Source organism: Heterodontus francisci, chromosome 17 (assembly GCF_036365525.1).
Source record: "Heterodontus francisci isolate sHetFra1 chromosome 17, sHetFra1.hap1, whole genome shotgun sequence".
Lineage (NCBI taxonomy): Eukaryota > Metazoa > Chordata > Chondrichthyes > Heterodontiformes > Heterodontidae > Heterodontus > Heterodontus francisci.
The window spans coordinates 69,341,856-69,348,517 of record NC_090387.1 but is presented as its reverse complement, the minus strand read 5'-3'; positions in this window follow the sequence as shown (position 1 = coordinate 69,348,517).

The window sequence follows — 6,662 nt, the reverse complement described above, 5'->3', positions numbered from 1 at the left end:
GGTGACCAAACAGGTGGATGAGGGTAAAGCCGTGGATGTGGTGTATATGGATTTCAGTAAGGCGTTTGATAAGGTTCCCCACGGTAGGCTATTGCAGAAAATACGGAAGTATGGGGTTGAAGGTGATTTAGAGCTTTGGATCAGAAATTGGCTAGCTGAAAGAAGACAGAGGGTGGTGGTTGATGGCAAATGTTCATCCTGGAGTTTAGTTACTAGTGGTGTACCGCAAGGTTCTGTTTTGGGGCCACTGCTGTTTGTCATTTTTATAAACGACCTGGATGAGGGTGTAGAAGGGTGGGTTAGTAAATTTGCGGATGACACGAAGGTCGGTGGAGTTGTGGATAGTGTCGAAGGGTGTTGTAGGGTACAGAGGGACATAGATAGGCTGCAGAGCTGGGCTGAGAGATGGCAAATGGAGTTTAATGCGGAGAAGTGTGAGGTGATTCACTTTGGAAGGAGTAACAGCAATGCAGAGTACTGGGCTAATGGGAAGATTCTTGGTAGTGTAGATGAGCAGAGAGATCTTGGTATCCAGGTCCATAAATCCCTGAAAGTTGCTACCCAGGTTAATAGGGCTGTTAAGAAGGCATATGGTGTGTTAGCCTTTATTAGTAGGGGGATCGAGTTTCAGAGCCACGGGGTCATGATGCAGCTGTACAAAACTCTGGTGAGGCCGCACCTGGAGTATTGCGTGCAGTTCTGGTCACCGCATTATAGGAAGGATGTGGAAGCTTTGGAAAGGGTGCAGAGGAGATTTACTAGGATGTTGCCTGGTATGGAAGGAAGGTCTTACGAGGAAAGGCTGAGAGACTTGGGGTTGTTTTCGTTAGAGAGAAGGAGGAGGAGAGGTGACTTAATAGAGACATACAAGATAATCAGAGGGTTAGATAGGATGGATAGTGAGAGTCTTTTTCCTCGGACGAGGATGGCAAACACGAGGGGACATAGCTTTAAGTTGAGGGGTGAAAGATATAGGACAGATGTCAGAGGTAGTTTCTTTACGCAGAGAGTAGTAGGGGCGTGGAACGCCCTGCCTGCAACAGTAGTAGACTCGCCAACTTTAAGGGCATTTAAGTGGTCATTGGATAGACATATGGATGAAAATGGAATAGTGTAGGTCAGATGATCGGCGCAACATCGAGGGCCGAAGGGCCTGTACTGCGCTGTAATATTCTAATTCTAAAAAATTCTAATTCTAATTCTAATTCTAAAGTTAAAAGAAAAACATGCAATGGGTTAAAAACTGACCTCTGGCCTCTGACACTTGGGGCTGGATTTTATGGCATTGGCATGGGTCACAGCGGTCGTGCTGTTTCCGTTAATCATGTTAGGCAGCTCGGCGGCCGACCAATTAAGGATCACGAAGTGAGGGAGCCATCCAATCTGGGGACGAGGCGGGAACGGAGGCCGCGAGGTCAGTGTCTGCTGATGCTGCAGCAGATGCTGGCGCCATTTGTAAAGGGCAGTCAGCCCCGCATTTGCTCCTGCATGAACAAAGCAGTCCTTCCTGTTCCTGTCACCTTGATTAGAACTGCCACTGCTGCCTGGAGACAGTTGACTGCCATTGCCTTGGTGTAACTTGCACTGCTGCCCGGAGGCGCTCTGCTGCAGCTGCCTCAATCAGCCTGCTGCTACTGCTCCCCTCATTCAGGACTCAAAGGTACAAAGGAGCTCTCTGGGAAGCAACACACACAATGGCAGAAGGAAAACCCTGGGTGGCCGAACAGTTCAGCGATGTTTCCCTGCAGGTTCTCCTCTAGGCTGCAAGGGCAAGGCAGGAGGTCCTCTTTCCAAGGGATGGGAGGAGAAGGTTCCACCTGACTAAGCAAGTCTGGATGGAGATTACAGGGAGGTCGGCAGCTGTAAGGCTATATGAAGAACCTTGATCCAGTGTTTGAAGCACATCAATGACTTAATTTGATCCACCAAGGTGAGTATTCCATGTCTCATTTCCCTTTGGGGCTTGCATGTAGTATTGCAAGAGGGTTGGCTTGGTGCTGAGGGAGTGATATATTCCATTGAGGAAGAAAGACTCTACCAGAAGGATACACCATCTGTGACTAACTAAGGAAGTTAAGAGCGGTGTCAAATTGAAAGAAAAGGTGTACAATGCTGTGAAGATTAATGGTAGGCCAGAGATTGGGAAAATTTTAGAAACCAGCAAAGAATGACTAAAAGAAAAAGAGGAAGAAACTGGAATATGAGAGAAAACTAACAAGAAATATAAAAACGGACAGTGAAAGCTTCTACAAATATATAAAAAAGAAAAAGAGTAACTAAAGTAAGCATTGGTCCTTGAGAGGGTGAGACTGGGGAATTAATAATGGGAAGTGAGGAAATGGCAGAGACTTTGAACAAGTATTTTGTATCTGTATTCACAGTAGAAAACACAAAAAGTATCCCAAGAATAGTAGAAAATAAGGAGACAAATGGGAGGGAGGAACTTAAAACAATTATTATCACTAGAGAAAAAGTAATGGGAATACTAATGGAGCTACAGGCTGACAAGTTCCCTGGACCTCATGGCCTGCATCTGAGGGCCTTAAAGGAAGTGGTTGCAGAGATACTGGATGCATTGGTTGTAATCCAAAATTTCCTATTTTCCGGAAAGGTCCTAGCGGATTAATATACTGCAAATGTAACACCTCTATTCAAGAAATGAGGGCGACAGAAAGCAGGAAACTATAGGCCAGTTAGCCTAACATCTGCCATTAGGAAAATGCTGGAATCCATTATTAAGGAGGTATTAGCAGGACATCTGGAAAAATCACAATACAATCAAGCAAAGTCAACATGGTCTTGTGAAAGGGCAATCGTGTTTGACAACTTTGTTAGAGTTCTTTGAGGATGTAATAAGCAGGGTGGATAAAGAGGAACCAATAGATGTAGAGTATTTGGATTTCCAAAAAGCATTTGATAAGGTGCCAAATAAAAGGTTACTACACAGGATGTGTACTCATGGTATTGGGGGTAATACATTAGTATGGATAGAGTATTGGCTAACTAACAGGAAACAGAGCCAGGATACAGGGGTCATTTTCAGAATGGCAAACTGTAACTAGTGGAGTGCCACAGGGATCAGTGCTGGGGCCTCAACAATTTACGATCTTCATTAATGACTTGGATGAAGGGACCTACTGTATTCTAGCCAAATTTGCTGTTGGTATGAAATTAGGTAGGAAAGCAAGTTGTGAGGAGGATACAAAGAGTTTGTAAAGGGATATAGATAGGCTGAGTGAGTGGGCAGAAATTTGGCAGATGGAGTACAATGTGGGAAAATGTGAGGTTATCCACTTTGGCAGGAAGAATAGAAAAGCAAAATATTATTTATGTGGAGAGAGACTTCAGAATGCTGCGGTACAGAGGGACCTAGGTGTCCTTGTACATGAATCACAAAATGTCAGCATGCAGGTACAGCAAATGATTGGGAAGGGAAATAGAATGTTGACCTTTATTGCAAGGGGAATGGAGTATAAAAGTAGGGAAGTCTTGCTTCAACTGTACAGGTCATTGGTGAGACCGCAACTAGAGTACTGTGTACAGCTTTGGTCACCTTATTTAAGGAGGGACATATTTGCATTGGAAGCAGTTCAGTTCAGAGAGGGGCTTGTCTTATGAGAAAAGGTTGAGCAGGGTAGGCCTATACTCATTGGAGTTAAGGAGAATGAGAGGTGATCTTATTGAAATGTATAAGATTCTGAGGGGGCTTGACAGGGTAGATGCTGAGAGGATGTTTTCCCTCATGGGAGAATCTAGAACTGGGGGCACAGTTTCAAGTTAAGGGTCTCCCATTTAAGACGGAGATAAGGAGGAATTTCTTCTCTCAGAGGGTCATTAGTGTTTGGAATTTTCCCTAGACATGCAGTGGAGGATGGGTCATTGAATATATTCAGGGCTGCGTTTGACAGACTTTTGCTCGACAAGGGAGTCAAGGGCTATTGTTGGGGGGTGGGGGGGGGGAGGCGGAGGCAGGAAAGTGGAGATAAGGCCACAATCAGATCAGCCATGATCTTATTGAAAGGCGGAACAGGCTCAAGGGGCCGAGTGGCCTACACCTACTCCTATTTCTTATGTTACTATGTTCTCATGTTAAGGCATTCAGGCAGTAGCATATCCTGTCTGAGACATGGCTGTCTTTCAGTGAGAGGCACTCTTCTGTGTTCCCTGATCCCCACAATGTCCCTCGAGAGTAGCCGTATGCAGGTGGCGTCCATGTGCCCCCATCATGGGCTGCTGGGCCCGCACCAGAATAAGCATTGTGCTTGTCTCCATGAGGAAACTAACAGTCTTACTTTTAGTACCTCCAGGAAAAGATGGCACACAACATTAAAGATAGGGCCAAGACTGGCGGAGGAGTGCCTCAACATCCTCACCCCTTTGGAGGAGGAGGCCTGGGAGTTGGCAGGCCGCCATGGCAGCAATTCTATTGCTGATTGTGATACAGAAGTGCTGACCCATCTGGTTGCATCTGGCACACAGAAGGCATAGTCCCCATGTGACCAACGCTGGACACATGGAGCTCCACAGCAAGTGTGGTTGGGATGAGGAAATGTGAAGTCCATAACCCTCACATGGTTATGTTCTCTCAAGCAGGTCAGGAGCAAGCCAAAACCAGAAGATGTTGAGAGATTGGCAGACTGCTGGCCACTTCTGAGGAGGAGGAGGGATGCTCCGAGAATGCAGAATTACATCATTCCCCCCACACCTCCCACCAGTGCAGATACCCTCACATCAGTGGCTATGTGTTCATGATTAGATTCAGGGGCACAAGTTGGTGAGCACATCACAGACACACCCGAGCAGCTGACGATGGCCACTGACAGTCGGAGGACTATGGGAGGCTGGACCCATGCTGAACCCCAGGCTGATAGCATGGCTCTGGAGTCTGCCGCGACACAACAGCAGCTGCAGTGAGGTGAGGGAACATCTGGCGGATCTTCTAGAGGCTGTGTGTAGCCATGCACAGACGATGGAGGACTCCATCCAGGCCCTGAGTGGTGCCGTATCTCCGATGGGTGTGTGCATGGCTTCCTTCATCCAGAGATTGGCGACCCTCATGGAGAGCGAGATTCAGCAGACCAGTGAATGCCGGAGATGTGGGCAGACCTGTATGCCATCACCTTGGCCATGAGCTCAATGCAGCAGTGGCAAGGTGTGAGGAGGACGAGGAGTCTGGATTCACCACCAGGTCTGCGTCCTTCTCAGTTCATCGGGGAGGTACAAGTATGCCTTGCAAGGGAGGAGGAGCGGCTGTCTTCCGTTTCTGGGGGCTCCTCTCTGGACGCTCCTGGAGTGGACAGTGGCTCCACAGCCCCTCTGCCAGTAACACTAGCTGTGACAATGGAGGAGGCTCCTGCACCCTCAGCATGTTGCGGCCCTCCAGGCCTCAGGCAGCCAGAGGACAGCCGCAAAGATCATTCTAAGCCACAAGGCACCACAATCAGCAGCCTGACTCCACCCCAGCTGCAGGCACAGGGTTGTACTTCATAGGAGCACTCATAAGAGAGTTAAGAACACGTTAAGTTTCCTTTCTGGTGTGTGCCTCAATAAATCTTCCTGCTTCTCATTTGAATTCCTGGTACTCTGTAAGATCACATCTACACCTTTTCCCCCTCAAGGGGCTCCTCAGCCTTTCTACTTTGCAATGTGCACCTGGGCGATGGACAACCAAATGAAGGAGAGATTAGCAGGTTCTGAAGAAGGGTCACTGACCTGCAACGTTAACTCTGCTTCTCTCTCCACAGATGCTGCCAGACCTGCTGATTGTTTCCAGCATTTCTTGTTTTTATTTCAGATTTTAGCATTCACAGTATTTTGCTTTTAATTTGGGATTCTTAGACTTTGGATCTCATTAAAGTGAATAAAAGAATACACTGAAAGAATCATGTGACAGCCTCCCCAGTCTGTGTGAAAACTTGGAGTTTCTGTTACAGCAGAGAAGCTTTGAGAGCTAATCAGTGCAGGACCCCAGTGGTGCGCTCTCTATTTCTCGCTCTCTTTTTCTCCTGTTTGTTCATGTCATTTCCTTCATTTCATTTTCTTTCATTTCATTCATTTCTTTCATCACTCTGTAACCTCTCTGTGTGTGTACGTGATCCTCATGTATGTGTGTGAGAAAGTTGGAGCATTGTTTATTATTTTGCTTAGATCAGGTTTTGATTTTAAGTACAATAAACTAACCTCTTGTTTAAACTCAAGAAAACCTGTCCGATTGGTTCTTTTATGATGACATAGGTAAAAAGGGGGATGAGGTCCTGAAAGCAGATTTTAGGGAGCTAGGAAGGAGATTAAAAAGAAGGACCTCAAAAGCAGTAATCTCAGGATTACTCCCAGTCCCACATGCAAGTGAGCATAGGAATAGGAGAATTGAGTGATTGAACACGTAGCTGGAGAACCGGTGTAGGAGGGAGGGCATCAGATTTCTGAGACATTGGGACAGGTTCTGGGGCAGATAGACGGGTTACATCTTAGCAGGACTGGGACGAATATCCTCACAGGGAGATTTGCTAGTTCTGTAGGGGAGGATTTAAACAAAATTGTCAGGGGAATGGGAGCCTGAGAGGGAGCTCAGATTGGAGGGAAGCAAAACTGGTAACTTGACAGGGATGTGGGAACAAGGAGCAAGTATCAGAGAGGAATACCAGGTGCACAGAATATTGGGG